General features: G+C 37.2%; 1 long non-coding RNA gene across 1 annotated transcript; it reads right to left on the reverse strand.

Annotated features, from left to right (window-relative positions):
- Window positions 1-4,417: 4,417 nt before the first annotated feature.
- LOC136336334 (uncharacterized) lies at window positions 4,418-13,367 on the reverse strand. The gene is made up of 3 exons (XR_010731426.1): window positions 12,887-13,367; window positions 12,752-12,797; window positions 4,418-4,516 (listed from the first exon to the last, which is right to left on the reverse strand). It is a non-coding gene; the product is annotated as an uncharacterized lncRNA (long non-coding RNA).
- Between the last annotated feature and the right edge of the window lie 2,189 nt (window positions 13,368-15,556).

Genomic DNA, 15,556 nt, shown 5'->3' on the forward strand with positions numbered 1-15,556 from the left:
GGGGCGAGGCTCTGCCCACCAGGGGGCGATGCTCTGCCTATCCTGGGTGTCACCATGTTGCAACCAGAGCCACTCTAGCACCTGAGGAAGAGGCCACAGAGCCATCCCCAGCGCCCGGGCCATCTTTGCTCCAATGGAGCCTTGGCTGCGGGAGGGGAAGAGAGAGACAGAGAGGAAGGCACGGCGGAGGGGTGGAGAAGCAAATGGGTGCTTCTCCTGTGTGCCCTGGCCAGGAATCAAACCAAGGGCCTCCGCATGCTAGGCCAACGCTCTACCACTGAGCCAACTGGCCAGGGCTCAAAATAGTTTTTATTTTAGCAAAATTAGGTTTGGAATTGAGGGACAGATTTTTATGTTTGTTTGTTTGTTTGCTTGTTTCTTTTGTGACAGAGACAGAGACAGAGAGAGGGCCAGATAGGGACAGACAGACAGGAAGGGATAGAGATGAGAAGATGAGAAGCATCAATTCTTTGTTGTGGCACCTTAATTGTTCATTGATTGCTTTCTCATATGTGCCTTGACCAGGAGGCTACAGCAGAACAAGTGACCTCTTGCTCAAGCCATCAGCTTCAGTTCAAGCTGGTGAGCTGTGCTCAAACTAGATGAGCCCATGCTTAAGCTCAGAGTTTTGAACCTGGGTCCTCTGTGTCCCAGTCCGACACTCTATCCACTGCGCCACCACCTGGTCAGGCAGAATTTTTATATATTTATTTATTTATTTATTTATTTATTTATTTATTGTATTTTTCTGAAGCTGGAAATGGGGAGAGACAGTCAGACAGACTCCTGCATGCGCCGGCATTCGCCACCAGAGGCGAAGCTCTGCCCACCAGGGGGCGATGCTCTGCCCCTCCGGGGCATCGCTCTGCCGTGGCCAGAGCCACTCTAGCGCCTGGGGAAGAGGCCAAGGAGCCATCCCCAGCACCCGGGCCATCTTTGCTCCAATGGAGCCTCACTGCGGGAGGGGAAGACAGAGAGGAAGGAGGGGGGGTGGAGAAGCAAATGGGTGCTTCTCCTATGTGCCCTGGCCGGGATTCATACCCGGGTCTCCCGCACGCCAGGCCGACTCTCTACCGCTGAGCCAACCAGCCAGGGCCATTTTTATTTTTTAAATAATAATAATTAGGCCCTGGCCAGTTGGCTCTGTGGTAGAGCATCAGCCTGGCATGTCTGACAGTCTCTCCCCATTTCCAGCTTCAGAAAAATACAAAAAAAATAATAGTAATAATAATTAGTAACAATCAAATGTATATTTGAAAGACAGACTTGTAGAAATAAAAGATATTTATCAAATGTGGCTATGAATTAGATCACTGTTGCAAACATTGGGCAAATAACAAAAACTCAATAGACTAACAAAAGATGAATCTTGAGGTTTTTTTCAATATACATTTTACTCTTTCACTTAATCTTTTTTTGTGTGTGTATTTTTCTTAAATTGGAAACGGGGAGGCAGTCAGACAGACTCCCGCATGCGCCCGACCAGGATCCACCCGGCATGCCCACCAGGGGGCAATGTTCTACCCATCTGGGCCATTGCTCTGCCGCAATCAGAGTCATTCTAGTGCCTGAGGCAGAGGTCACAGAGCCAACCTCAGCGCCCGGGCAAACTTTGCTCCAATGGAGCCTGGGCTGCAGGAGGGGAAGAGAGAGACAGAGAGGAAGGAGAGGGGTAGGGGTGGAGAAGCAGATGGGTGCTTCTCCTGTGTGCCCTGGCTGGGAATCGAACCTGGGACTCCTGCACACCAGGCCGATGCTCTAGCACTGAGCCAACCGGTCAGGGCCATCTTTTAAGTTACCAGAATAGAACTTCAATCACATTAAATCATAGACTAATCAATAATCAGATTTGTTCTTAATTTCCTTTAATTGTAATGGAAAATAAGTGCAGTATCATAGACACTAAAAGTATTTTATGAAATGACTTCATGTATGGCATTTGTGTTAACTCAAAATAAGAGACAGTAGCTTCAAGTCATATTTCTCTATAATCTTATATTTTAAAAGCTACATTGATAGTTGAAGAAATAGCACATATGTGGGAGTTAATTTTAGCTGTCTCACCTGGAGGGCTAGAAATGAATAACTGCCCTAATGAGTTCTTAGGGAAATTCTCATTCAAACACATGAAGCTCAGGGAGAGCTTCCTGTTCTCTTCAGAAATGGAGGTGAATGTGGTCTGTTTCCCTCTGAAGGAGCTTGCCCAAATCCTCCTGCTAGACCCCTTGTACATCTGACTTCAGTTTTAATATCTGATTCCAAGAGGGTGACAGAGTAGGCAGACATTTCTACTGCCACCTCCCAGGGCCAAATGGAATTACAGTGGTACCTTGAGATATGAGTTTAATTCATTCTGTAACCAAGCTCATAAGTCAGTCAACTCATATATCAAACAAATTTCTCCCATTTAAAATAAGTGAAATAGATTTAATCCATTCGAGCTCTGTGAAACATCCCCAAACCATCCCAAATTATGAAAAAATACATGTTTTTAATTAAGAAACACACATGTATACTTTACTAATGTGTAACAAAATATACGAAATAAAAGAAAAAAGAGTTATTTGGTACTGTATTCTTACCTTGGAGACAGATGAGTGCGGCTAACGGAGGTGAATGGCGGAGGAGGTGGGAGGGAGGAAGGGATGTAGGCACTGTAGACATGTAAACTAAAACTGCACTTTCTTAACACTAAATGTAAACTAAAACTGAATTTTCTTTACTTTAAATAAAACTAAAACTGGCCTGACTTGTGGTGGCGCAGTGGGATAAAGCGTCGACCTGGAACACTGAGGTCGCCGGTTCAAAACCTTGGGCTTGCCTGGTCAAGGCACATATGGGAGTTGATGCTTCCTGCTCCTCCCCCTTCTCTCTCTCTCTGTCTCTCTCTCTCCTCTCTCTCTAAAAATCAATAAATAAAATATTAAAAATAAATAAATAAATAAATAAATAAAACTGTACTTTCTTTACTTAAAATGAAACCACAAAAACTTAATTGTAAAAAAATGCACTTTCTTAACTTTAAACTTAACCTAAGCTTAACATTATGTATTTTTCATTTAATCATCACCTGGTTTTGCCTTTTTGGCTGCAGTTTTGGCTCTTTCATTTGCAGGACTTTAGAATAAAAATTTATCCAAAGAGGTTTGCTTTTGCCTGCCTTTAAAAATGTTACAGAAATGTGACAAGTGTCATTAAAAAGAGCTGAAACATGACCAGTGGATTCTGACTCATATCTCGGAATTTCACTTGGATCTCAAACAGGAGCAGAGGTAGTTCAGAACAAATTACTTTTTAATAGCCTTAAGTAGAATTTTCATGATTAGTTTAAATATTGATGACTCTTAAATCAATATATCTTGCCAGATCCTTTCTCCTAAACTTTTAATACACATGGCCACTTTCTACTGGTTAACTATAGGATGTCCCACACTGAGAAAGCTCAAATTCAAAATTTTATTTCACAGATAAACTTATCCTCTCTCCCTTCAACCTTCTTATTTTCCTTTATTCTTTATATCAGAAAATATTATCTCTATTATTAGTATCTCCAGACAAATATATGGATGTCAGTCTAAAACTCCACCTTCATTATTATAGTAGACAGAAGATTGCCCCACCCTCTCGAAAATAAATGTTTACATCTCTATCTTTGCAACCTGTGGAAATGTTACCTTACATGGCAAAAGAGATTTTGAAATTGTGATTCAGTTTAGGATTTTGAGATGAGAAGCTTCAAAGGGCAGGGTCATAAAGCAGAGGTCTGAGAAAGAGGATTTTGAAGATGCTATGCTGCTAGTTCTGATGATGGAGGAAGGGGCCATGAGCCAACTAATACAAGAGTTTTCTAGAAACTGGAGGAGACGAGGAGACAGGTTTTCCCTTAGAGCTTCCGAAAGGAACATACTCCTTTGTCACTATGAGTTTAAACCAATAAACTGATTTCAAGCTTTGATCTCCAGAACTGTAAGATAGTAACTTTGTCTTATTTTAAATCACCATTTGTTGTAATTTACTACATCAGCAATAGGAAACTAATAGAATCATGAATATCCAACTCCTGTAGAAACTATCTCGTTCTGTTCATTCCTTATCCAGTGTCACTGACCGTACACGCTTCATCTCCAGGCATACTTGCTTGACCAACCCCTAATCTTGCCTTCCTATCATCTGTTTAACCTGAAGCAACCCCATGCAACAGTCTCCTCACATCTAGATTTCATAATGGTGCTAGAGTAATATTTAAAAAATTATAATCCATTTGTGATATTCCTTGTTTAAAACTCTTCAAGGGAGTACAGTACTTTCAAGACAACTTCAAATTTTCTGATGTCAGTACACAAGGATGTTCAGTTCACACTGCTTCCAGTTGTCTGTTCCATTGTCCCCTGTGTACCCACAGCCTGTGGCTTTTTACCTCTCTGGTCCAGCACGCCACGTACGTCACATCTCCTAATGTGCCCACAAATGTGCGGCCTTTCCTTCTTCTCCTCTAGCTGGGAAATTCATGAAGTATCTGTTGAGTAAATGACTGAATATAATTTCCTCTTCAATACAAACACCAGACAAACTTAACTTTCTATGGTTGATATTCAGACTAATGTATTTAAATCTATTTGCTTTTTTCAAACCACATGTATCTTTACATAGAGCAAAACTCATTGTTTACCCACACTGTTCTCTATTCAGCATTGTACTGCCTATTTTCATTGGCTAAAGAGTTTATTATCACCATGAAACAAATGAAAATGCATGATTCTTTCATAGAAGTGTTCATTTGTGGGAAGACTTAGGAAATATTTATCAGCTTAACTACATGTTATGTGATTAAAATTGTAAAAGTATGACCCCTCCCACTGCTTATATAATGACAACTTATACTATTTCAGACATGATAACTATTCTTTCATTAAAATATGAAGAATTTGATAAGGCCATGAGTTTCTTTAGAACTCTATTCTGAAAGATATGTTGTATAAAATATGTAAAAAGAATAATGGTGATAATTACAACATAGTCTCATCATAAGATTATGTACAGAAAAGAGAGATACATAACTCACATTGATATAAGGGAAAATGAAATATGGAGAAGATTTCACAAAGCAAAAATACTTAAATTGAGTTTATAGGTTAAGAAAAAAATGTAAGGACTATCTCAAAGGAGATATGAAAAAACTGTACATAAATATAAAAAAGTTAATGCATTTCAGAAACCTGTCCATTGTTTAATTTTACTGGAATGTGGAAAGTATGTGCATGTTGGAAGTGCAGTTGGGGGTAGTTTTGATAAATAAGAAACAGGCGAGATATCTAGACATTTGGAAGGGACTTTTGAACATAAGAGACTACATCTTTTAGAAAATGAGGATGATTTTTCACAGAGGTATAGTGTGATCAAATTTGCCCTTTAAATAATGACTAGTCAGCAGAATTTAAAGTGGATATGTATAAGAAAATTTTGACAACACTGAAAATAGAAAAACTTGTTAATATTTTATGGAAATAGATATAATAAGATTATACGTAGGAGTATGACACTGAGCTTGTAAAGATAAGTTACACTGTAGTGATATTTAAAAATTAATATGGTATATTTTAGTGGCAAAAACATGGGCTTTGGATATGGACATGGTTTTAATTCCAGTTAAGCTACATAGAAAAGTGATTTAATCAAACTAATGTAACTTTAGGAACCTCAGGAATAATAATACCAACATTGTAAAGTTAGACATATCATAGATAAAGAAACTTGGGCAGATTGTGACCATAGGTGTTCGGTAACTGAAAGCTGTTTAAATCATCCATATTTATAAACCACAAGATTTGGCCACTGATAAGAGTAGGAAGTATTAAAAAACTAGAAATCTCAGATGAATCTAAGCGTTCCAGCTTGTGTTACTAGATGACTCCTATCACATTTACAGAGCTAGGTAGTGAGAAATAAAACTAATTTTGGTGAGAAATAAAATTATCTTAAAAAAGCACACTTTAAACTCCTGTAATGAAAACATATTGAAAGAAGAAATTTACTTAATCTTTATGTTTCTTTTTATCAAAACCTTTTTACAATCTTGCATTTATTTTTGTGTAGTACTGTGGGTACAGCAATCAAGAATATAGATTCTAGAGTCAGGACACCTGGATTCAAATCCCAGCCCCGTCGTTTAATAGCTCTGTGATCTTGGGTGAGTTACTACACTTCTCTGTGACTCTATTTTCTCACTTATGAAGTGGGAATAATAATAGTTCCTATCTCATAGAATGGTCTGAAAAATTAAAGACATTAGTATTTTTAAAGACCTTAAAAACAGTGCTTCCTCATTCTAAGAGCTGCAAAATTATATTTTCTTTATATTTTTTATTTGCTTTTTATCCTTATAAGGAAGTTTCCTCAATCCTTTTCCTCCTTCTACATCTTTTTCAAATCCTCCTGATGAAACAAGCAAAAGCATTGCTGGGAAGCCAGAAGTCCCTGACATTCAGTTACTATGACAGGTCAAAAGATACGATCATTTTACAAAGCAAACATTAGATCTGATGCATGCAGAGTATCATACTTTTGCTGAGGGGGTACTACAGCTTTCTATGCTTGACAAATGAAATTTCACAGGAATAGTACATCTACAACTTAAAGTTGTTGAGATTTACAACTGCTAGAAGCCTCAAAAATGGAACTTTCTCCTCCAGGAAGTTATTTTCTTCCCTCTTCACTTTATTAGAAATATCTAATAAAGAGAAATTCTTATATGCCTAAATCAAAATGTCAGCACTTTAACATATGTCTGTGAATGTTATATTCTGGCATAAAACCGTTTATATAAATTTTTCAGCACCTAAATATATAGTTTAACTTAGGGTAAGTACAGTTGCATTAGTGAAGAGAGTTTTATGTTTTGAAAAGTTATGATGGCTAGTAGTTTTGGGAACCCTGTAATATTCTACTTCGTGGAATATAATTTTTAAAAAGTACCACCTACTATAGTTTATGTGGAAAAATAACAGGTTTGGAGGTCAAGTCTGTAATTTATAGTAAGAGAATAAATGACTTACTATCATAAATTTTCCCCTTTTGATTCTAGACATACCTCCTCTAGTCACCTACAACAGAATTATACTTCAGAGGGAGCTATGACTAATTATACCTCTTAGTCACAAAGTCTATATTTTAACCAATAGAGTGATCTTTATTAGAACTCATATCCCAGCTCCTGCATTGTTAGTACTGTGACTTTCCAAAATGTGTCCATTGACCCTTATCAGGTTCTCTATATCATATTTCATAAGTGGAATTAAATTTAATATATTTTATATATTAAAATTATGCTCAGTAAAACAGTTTGAAATGATAGTACTCAAAATTGGCATTTTCTACTTCTCAGGTATTAAAAAGGTACCTGAACAAAGATAATAAATACTCCTCTGTGTTGTGCTCAAAATAAAAGGATATGTTTTATCAGATGATTTTCAACTCTGATTTTAGAGAAAAAAGAGAACATAAATAAAAACAAAGTCACTGTTTTTCCTCCCTTCTTCCATCCCATTTTCTCTCACCCTCTAAGTGACATCCACAGTAACAAACTTCTAAACCAATTTAATAATTTTAGACACACACAAAACATATGTTCAGTATACATTGGTACCTTGAGATACGAACAGACCAACATACATTTTTTTTTTAAGTTACAAGCTGCGACTGGGTCCATATTTTTGTTTGAGATCCAAGTGAAATTCAAAGATATGAGTCGTGATTCGGGAAGGTGCTGCTAGTTGGCGCATAGGCGCATGGATCCAGTATCGGCAGTTTTATATACTAGTTGAATAACATACGAGCTCAGTTACAGAACGAATTAAATTTGTATCTCAAGGTACCACTGTAGTGTGTGTTTAAAATGCATTATGTAAATTCTATTAGAATTTATTTCCATTTATTTAGTCTATTAGCATATTATTTCACATTGGATTTTCTTTTCATATTGATATTGTGTTTTGAAAACTAGTCAAACTGATAGACTGACCTAATTAGTTCACTGACTTAAACTACTGTACTGATAAAAAAAAAAGCTTTACATTAAATGGATATGATAGACATCCTCAGGACATTCCATCCCAAAGTGACAGAGTATACATTTTTCTCCAGTGTACATGGATCATTCTCAAGAACTGACCATATGTCAATTCGCCAGTGGATCATTCTCAAGAATTGACCATATGTTGGACCACAAAAACAACATCAGCAAATTCAGAAAAATCGAAGTTGTATCAAGCATATTTTCTGATCATAAAGCCTTGAAGCTAGAATACAACTGCAAAAAAGAGAAAAAAAACCCCACAAAAATGTGGAAACTAAACAACATACTTTTAAAAAAATGAATGGCTCAAAGAAGAAATAAGCTCAGAGATCAAAAGATATATACAGACAAATGAAAATGACAATACGACATATCAGAATCTATGGGATGCAGCAAAAGCTGTGATAAGAGGGAAATTCATATCATTTCAGGCCTATATGAACAAAAAAGAGAGAGCCCAAGTGAACCACTTAACTTCACATCTTAAGAAACTGGAAAAAGAAGAACAAAGACAACTAAAAACCAGCCAAAGGAAGGAGATAATAAAAATCAGAGCAGAAATAAATGAAATAGAGAACAGAAAAATTATACAAAAAAATCAATAGAATAAGGAACTGGTTCTTTGAAAAGATCAACAAAATTGACAAACTTTTGGCAAGACTTAACAAGGAAAAAAGAGAAAGACTCATATAAACAAAATCCAAAGTGGAAGAGGAGAAATCACCACAAACATCATAGATATACAAAGAATTATTGTAGAATACTATGAAAAACTTTATGCCACTAAATTCAACAACCTAGAAGAAATGGATAAATTCCTAGAACAATACAACCTTCCTAGACTGAGTCAAGAAGAAGCAGAAAGCCTAAATACACCACTTAATAGGGAAGAAATAGAAAAAACTATTAAAAACCTCCCCAAAAATAAAAGTCCAGGCCCAGATGGTTATACTAGTGAATTCTATCAAACATTCAAAGAAGTCTTGGTTCCTATTCTACTCAAAGTCTTCCAAAAAACTGAAGAAGAAGCAATACTTCCAAACACATTTTATGAGGCCAACATAACCCTCATATCGAAACCGGGCAAGGGGACAGCACAAAAAAAGAAAACTACAGACCAATATTTCTAATGAATACAGATGCTAAAATACTAAACAAAATACTAGCAAATTGAATACAACAACATATTAAAAAATAATACATCACGATCAAGTGGGATTCATCCCAGGATCTCAAGGGTGGTTCAACATATGTGAAACGGTTAACGTAATAAGAATGAACAAAAACCACATGATCTTATCAATAGATGCAGAAAAGGCATTCGATAAATTACAACACAATTTTATGTTTAAGACTCTCAACAAAATGGGTATAGAAGGAAAATATCTCAATACGATAAAGCCCATATATGATAAACCATCAGCTAACATCATACTAAATGGCACTAAACTGAAGGCTTTCCCCCTTAAATCAGGAACAAGACAGGGTTATCCACTCTCTTCGTGCTAGAGGTTCTAGCCAAAGCAATCAGACAAGACAAAGAAATAAAAGGCATCCATATGGGAAAAGAAGAAGTAAAGGTATCACTTTTTGGAGATGATATGATCCTATACATCGAAAACCCCAAAGAATCTACAAAAAGACTACTAGAAAAAATAAACCAATACAGTAAAGTTGCAGGATACAAAATTAACATACAGAAGTCAATAGCCTTTCTATATGCCAACAATGAAATATTTGAGAACAAACTCAAAAAAATAATCCCCTTCATGATTGCAACAACAAAAGAATAAAATACTTAGGAATAAACATAACAAAGAATGTAAAGGACTTATATAATAAAAACTACAAACCATTGTTAAGGGAAATAAAAAAAGATACAATGAGATGAAAGAATATTCCTTGTTCTTGGATAGGAAGAATAAATATAATCAAGATGGCCATATTACCCAAAGCAATATACAAATTTAATGCAATTCGCATCAAAATTCCAATGACATTTTTTTAAAAAATGGAACAAAAAATTATCAGATTTATATGAAACTATAAAGAACCCCGAATAGCCAAAGCAATCCTAAAGAAAAAGAATGAAGCTGGGGGCATTACAATACCTGACTTCAAACTATATTATAGGGCCATGAAATTCAAAACAGCACGGTATTGGCAGAAAAATAGACACTCAGACTAATGGAACAGAATAGAAAGTCCAGAAATAAAACCACATATATATAGTCAAATAATTTTTGATAAAGGGACCAACAACACACAATGGAGAAAAGAAAGCCTCTTCAACAAATGGTGCTGGGAAAACTGGAAAGCCACATGCAAAAAAATAAAACTCAACTACAGTTTGTCCCCTTGTACTAAAATTAATTCAAAATGGATCAAAGACCTAAATATAAGACCTGAAACAATAAAATACATAGAAGAAGATGTAGGTACTAAACTCATGGACCTTGGTTTTAAAGAGCATTTTATGAATTTGACTCCAAAGGCAAGGGAAGTGAAGGCAAAAATAAATGAATGGGACTACATTAGACTAAGAAGTTTTTGCTCAGCAAGAGAAACTGACAACAAAATAAACAGATAGCCAATGAAATGGGAAATGATATTTTCAAACAGCTCAGATAAGGGCCTAATATCAAAATATACAAAGAACTCATAAAACTCAACAACAAACAAACAAACAAACAATCCAATAAAAAAATGGGGAGAGGACATAAACAGACAATTCTCTCAGGAAGAAATACAAATGGCCAACAGATTTATGAAAAGATGTTCATCTTCACTAGTTATTAGAGAAATGCAAATCAAAACTGCAATGGAATACCACCTCACACCTGTTAGATTAGCTATTATTAACAAGACAGGTAATCGCAATTGTTGGAGTGGCTGGGGAGAAAAAGGAACCCTCAGTCACTGTTGGTGGGAATGTAACATAGTACAATCATTATGGATGAAAGTATGGTGGTTCCTCAAAAAACTGAAAATAGAACTACCTTATGACGCAGCAATCCCTCTACTGGGTATATACCCCCAAAACTCAGAAACATTGGCCCTGGCCGGTTGGCTCAGTGGTAGAGCGTTGGCCTGGCTTGCAGGAGTCCAGGGTGCGATTCCCGGCCAGGGCACATAGGAGAAGCACCCATCTGCTTCTCCTCCCCTCCCCCTCTCCTTCCTCTCTGTTTCTCTCTTCCGCTCCCGCAGCCGAGGCTCCATTGGAGCAAAAGATGGCCCGGGCGCTGGGGATGGCTCCTTGGCCTCTGCCCCAGGCGCCAGAGTGGCTCTGGTCGCAACAGAGCGACGCCCCAGATGGGCAGAACATCGCCCCCTGGTGGGTGTGCTGGGTGGATCCCGGTCGGGCACATGCGGGAGTCTGTCTGACTGCCTCCCGGTTTCCAGCTTCAGAAAAATACAAAAACAAACAAACAAACAAAACCCAACTCAGAAACATTGATACGTAAAGACACATGCAGCCCCATGTTCATTGCAGCATTGCTCACAGTGGCCAAGACATGGAAACAACCAAAAAGCCCTTCAATAGAAGACTGGATAAAGAAGATGTGGCACATATACACTATGGAATACTACTCAGCCATAAGAAATGATGACATTGGATCATTTACAACAAAATGGTGGGATCTTGATAACATTATAGGAAGTGAAATAAGTAAATCAGAAAAAACTAAGAACTGTATTATTCCATACGTAGGTGGGACATAAAAACGAGACTAAGAGACATTGATAAGAGTGTGGTGGTTACGGGGGGGGGGAGGAAGAAAAGGGGGAGAGGGAGGGGCACAAAAAAAACTAGATAGAAGGTGACAGAGGACAATCTGACTCTGGGTGTTGGGTATGGAACATAATTGATTGACAAGATAACCTGGACATGTTTTCTTTGAACATATGTACCCTGATTTATTGATGTCACCCTAGTAAAATTAATAAAAAAATAAACAAATAATAAATTAAAAAAATAAAAGCTTTACATTGCTTATAGGAGATTGATGATTTGTATGAGAGTGGAATTCTGTCTGGAAACATGAAGGCCAGAAGGATGAAACACTACATTTTCAAGTTCTGAAAGAAAGACCCATCACTCAACTGTTTTAGCCCATAATTTTATGACATACAAGGATACCTTTCTGAATTCTGTATACCATTCATTGATCTGTCTTTTTCTGTTTTAGTGTAGCACAATTTTAATTATATAGCTTTATAAAAAAAGTTGATATCTGGGAGCCAATTACTTCTCCTTTATTTTTAATATATTTATGGCTATATTTACACATTTATCCTTTTATAAATTTTATAAGCAATTTGCTAACTTGTACAAACACTTGTTAGGACTTTGACTGGAAGAATAATATCTTTAAGATAGTGAGTTTTCTCATCAATAAAAATAGTAGAGCTTCCCTCTAATTTAAGTCATACTTGATGACTAATCTATTTTTTTCTATAAAATTTTACATGAATTCATTTAAATTTACTTCTAGAAACCATAAATTTGTTGTTTTTCCAGTAAGTCTCAGTTTATAAACCTTTTATTATGTGGTATCTCTCAAATATTGAACATTATTTCAATATTTTAAGATGTGTATATTTCACACAAAATAAATCATATATGCAAAAACCTAGATTGCCCACAGTTCAATTAAAAATGTAAGATTTTAGCCTGACCTGTGGTGGCGCAGTGGATAAAGCATCGACCTGGTGCAGTATGCACCTACAAAGCAATTACAAACAGTTAAAAGTCAACTCTTAAACAATAATGTCCAAAATTTAAATTTATTAAAACAAAATCAGAATGCTTACCTAAACAATAACTGGGTATAAGAGTGGGCAGCCATGCCACATTGCAAAATGCAGAAACATGAGGAGAATTAATCCGGGCAAGCTCTGAAACACCTCCAGAAAAACACAGTGGCCCAACTGGATCAACCCTCCAAAGAATTAGTTCACTATAAACTGCACTGAGGTCATGAATTGCCACATCAATGGGGCTTTTCTTCTGCTGTGCCAAATCTTCGGTATTTACAGCATCATTGGGTTGTTTTTGGTTATCAAGATCTGGTGTCCTTAATGCATTATGGTGTGATGTTGTCAATAATAATGGTAATACTGAATGGCAAGCTAAATCATTAAGATGAAAGCGATGACCACAATATCTGGATTTGTGGGAAATACTGAGAACCACAGAAAAAGCAGATTCCTCGGCAAAACTGACTAGCCACTGATTCAGAGAGCCATCAGCATGCTTTGAAATCATCATAACATTAGGGGTAAAAATACTTAATTTTAATCTATGATTTGATTTGCTGTGGCCAGACGAGATAAGCATTGATGCAAACGTGTGAGGCTAGGAGGCTTTTGTTTCCCTTGCTGAATAGCCAAGTCAACATTCTTGGTACAGGCATACATCACTATGCTTTTACAGAGAGAGTTTGCATCACCTGTGGGGAAAGCTAAAGGAATTCTGGAAACAAAGGACACCTAGAATTAAGAAAGTGAGCATTAGAACACATGAAATTTTATAAAGCAGTATTACAAAACTGTACCCACATTTAAAAGGAAGTAGCTCTTCAGAGATCTTAATAATAGTACCTGTACTTGACGAAACATACCAGGCTGGTATTCATCCAGCCAATCCACATGCCAAACCAGCAAAGAGCCATCCATGGGATGTATACTGAATAGCATGTCTGCATTTTTACTCCATTCAGACAGAGTAGTTCAATCTGATGATCAATGGCAGCTGATGGTGATGGTATAAAACTTGAGTTCAGTACCATTTTATCACCACTCAATACATTCTTTTCATGATTTATTTTCAGATCGTCAACATCAGCATCCATTTCTATAAGCAAAAAGGTTCATGAATCAAGTAAATATAATCAAGCTATTACTATAAATAGAGATATATCTTTAAAAATGCATTCAAGATGAAAAACATAATAGTTTTCATAAATAAGAAATGGGCTCCCCTTTAGAAATAACCTTGCTCCAGGAATATAGGGCCACTGTAGTTAATGGAGTAATCAGAAGGGCTTTAGACCTGAGTCAGTGGAGTATTGGTAGAAGGGTTATTATTAAACAGGAAAATAGGTAAACTGGTTTCTAAACCCAGATGTATACCACAATTAACTACTTAGCAGTGAGACCCACTAATTCTCTGGACCTTAGTTTTGCTTATGGTAAAATGAGGTAGTTGGAGCCAGCACTATAATTGTGGGCTGAATTTTAAAAATACATTATTGGAATGTAATTTTCACTTTTTTCATAACTAAGATTTACCAAAACCCGAGTCTGCTATACCACCTATCCTCTAGGTATAGGCACTTATAACTGAGAGGACATTTTAAACAAATACATTTATGGTGCCCAATTTTCAGATTTTCTTCAACACATAGGTAATTAAAAATAAACTGGTATAGCCCTGGCCAGTTGGCTCAGTGGTAGAGCATTGGCCTGGCGTGCAGAAGTCCCGGGTTTGATTCCTGGCCAGGGCACACAGGAGAAGTGCCCATCTGCTTCTCCACCCCTCCCCCTCTCCTTCCTCTCTGTCTCTCTCTTCCCCTCCCGCAGCGAGGCTCCATTGGAGCAAAGATGGTCCGGGCGCTGTGGATGGCTCCTTGTCCTCTGCCCCAGGTGCTAGAGTGTCTCTGGTCACAACAGAGCTCCGCCCCGGAGGGGTAGAGCATTGCCCCCTGGTGGGCGTGCTGGGTGGATCCCGGTCGGGTGCATGTGGGAGTCTGTCTGTCTCTCCCCGTTTCCAGCTTCAGAAAAATACAAAAATAAATAAATAAATAAACTGGTATAACAACTTAACAAAGGTAAATATGTATATTCTGGCCTCTATTCAAATACCCTGATCCCTATTCCTGTTTAGGAATAGAGAGATTTTCTTTTCTTTTTTTTTTTTTTACAGAGACAGAGCGAGAGTCAGAGAAAGGGATAGACAGGGACAGACAGACAGGAACAGAGAGAGATGAGAAGCATTAATCATTAGTTTTTCGTTGCGACACCTTAGTTGTTCATTGACTGCTTTCTCATATGTGCCTTGACCGTGGGGCTACAGCAGACCGAGTGACCCTCTGCTTGAGCTAGTGACCTTGGGTCCAAGCTGGTGAGCTTTGCTCAAACCAGATGAGCCCACGCTTAAGCTGGTGACCTCAGGGTTATGAATCTGGGTCCTCCACATCCCAGTCTGACACTCTATCCACTGCGCCACCACCTGGTCAGGCTAGAGAGACTTTCTTAAAAGAGACTCTCAAAAATGTTAGACTGTTTACCAGATTTTAAAAATTGGTCAAGACACACAAATCATTAAGAAAAAAATAATTCAATAGAAAATCAGGAAAAGAGGAAGAAGCAGCAAACTACGAAAGGGCTAAAATAATTCTGTTCAATTTGCATTTAAGAAAATGCCAAGTAAAACGAGTTGGCATTTTCCTCATATTGGCTGGCAAAACGTAACATAGTATA

Source organism: Saccopteryx bilineata, chromosome 4 (assembly GCF_036850765.1).
Source record: "Saccopteryx bilineata isolate mSacBil1 chromosome 4, mSacBil1_pri_phased_curated, whole genome shotgun sequence".
Classification (NCBI taxonomy): domain Eukaryota; kingdom Metazoa; phylum Chordata; class Mammalia; order Chiroptera; family Emballonuridae; genus Saccopteryx; species Saccopteryx bilineata.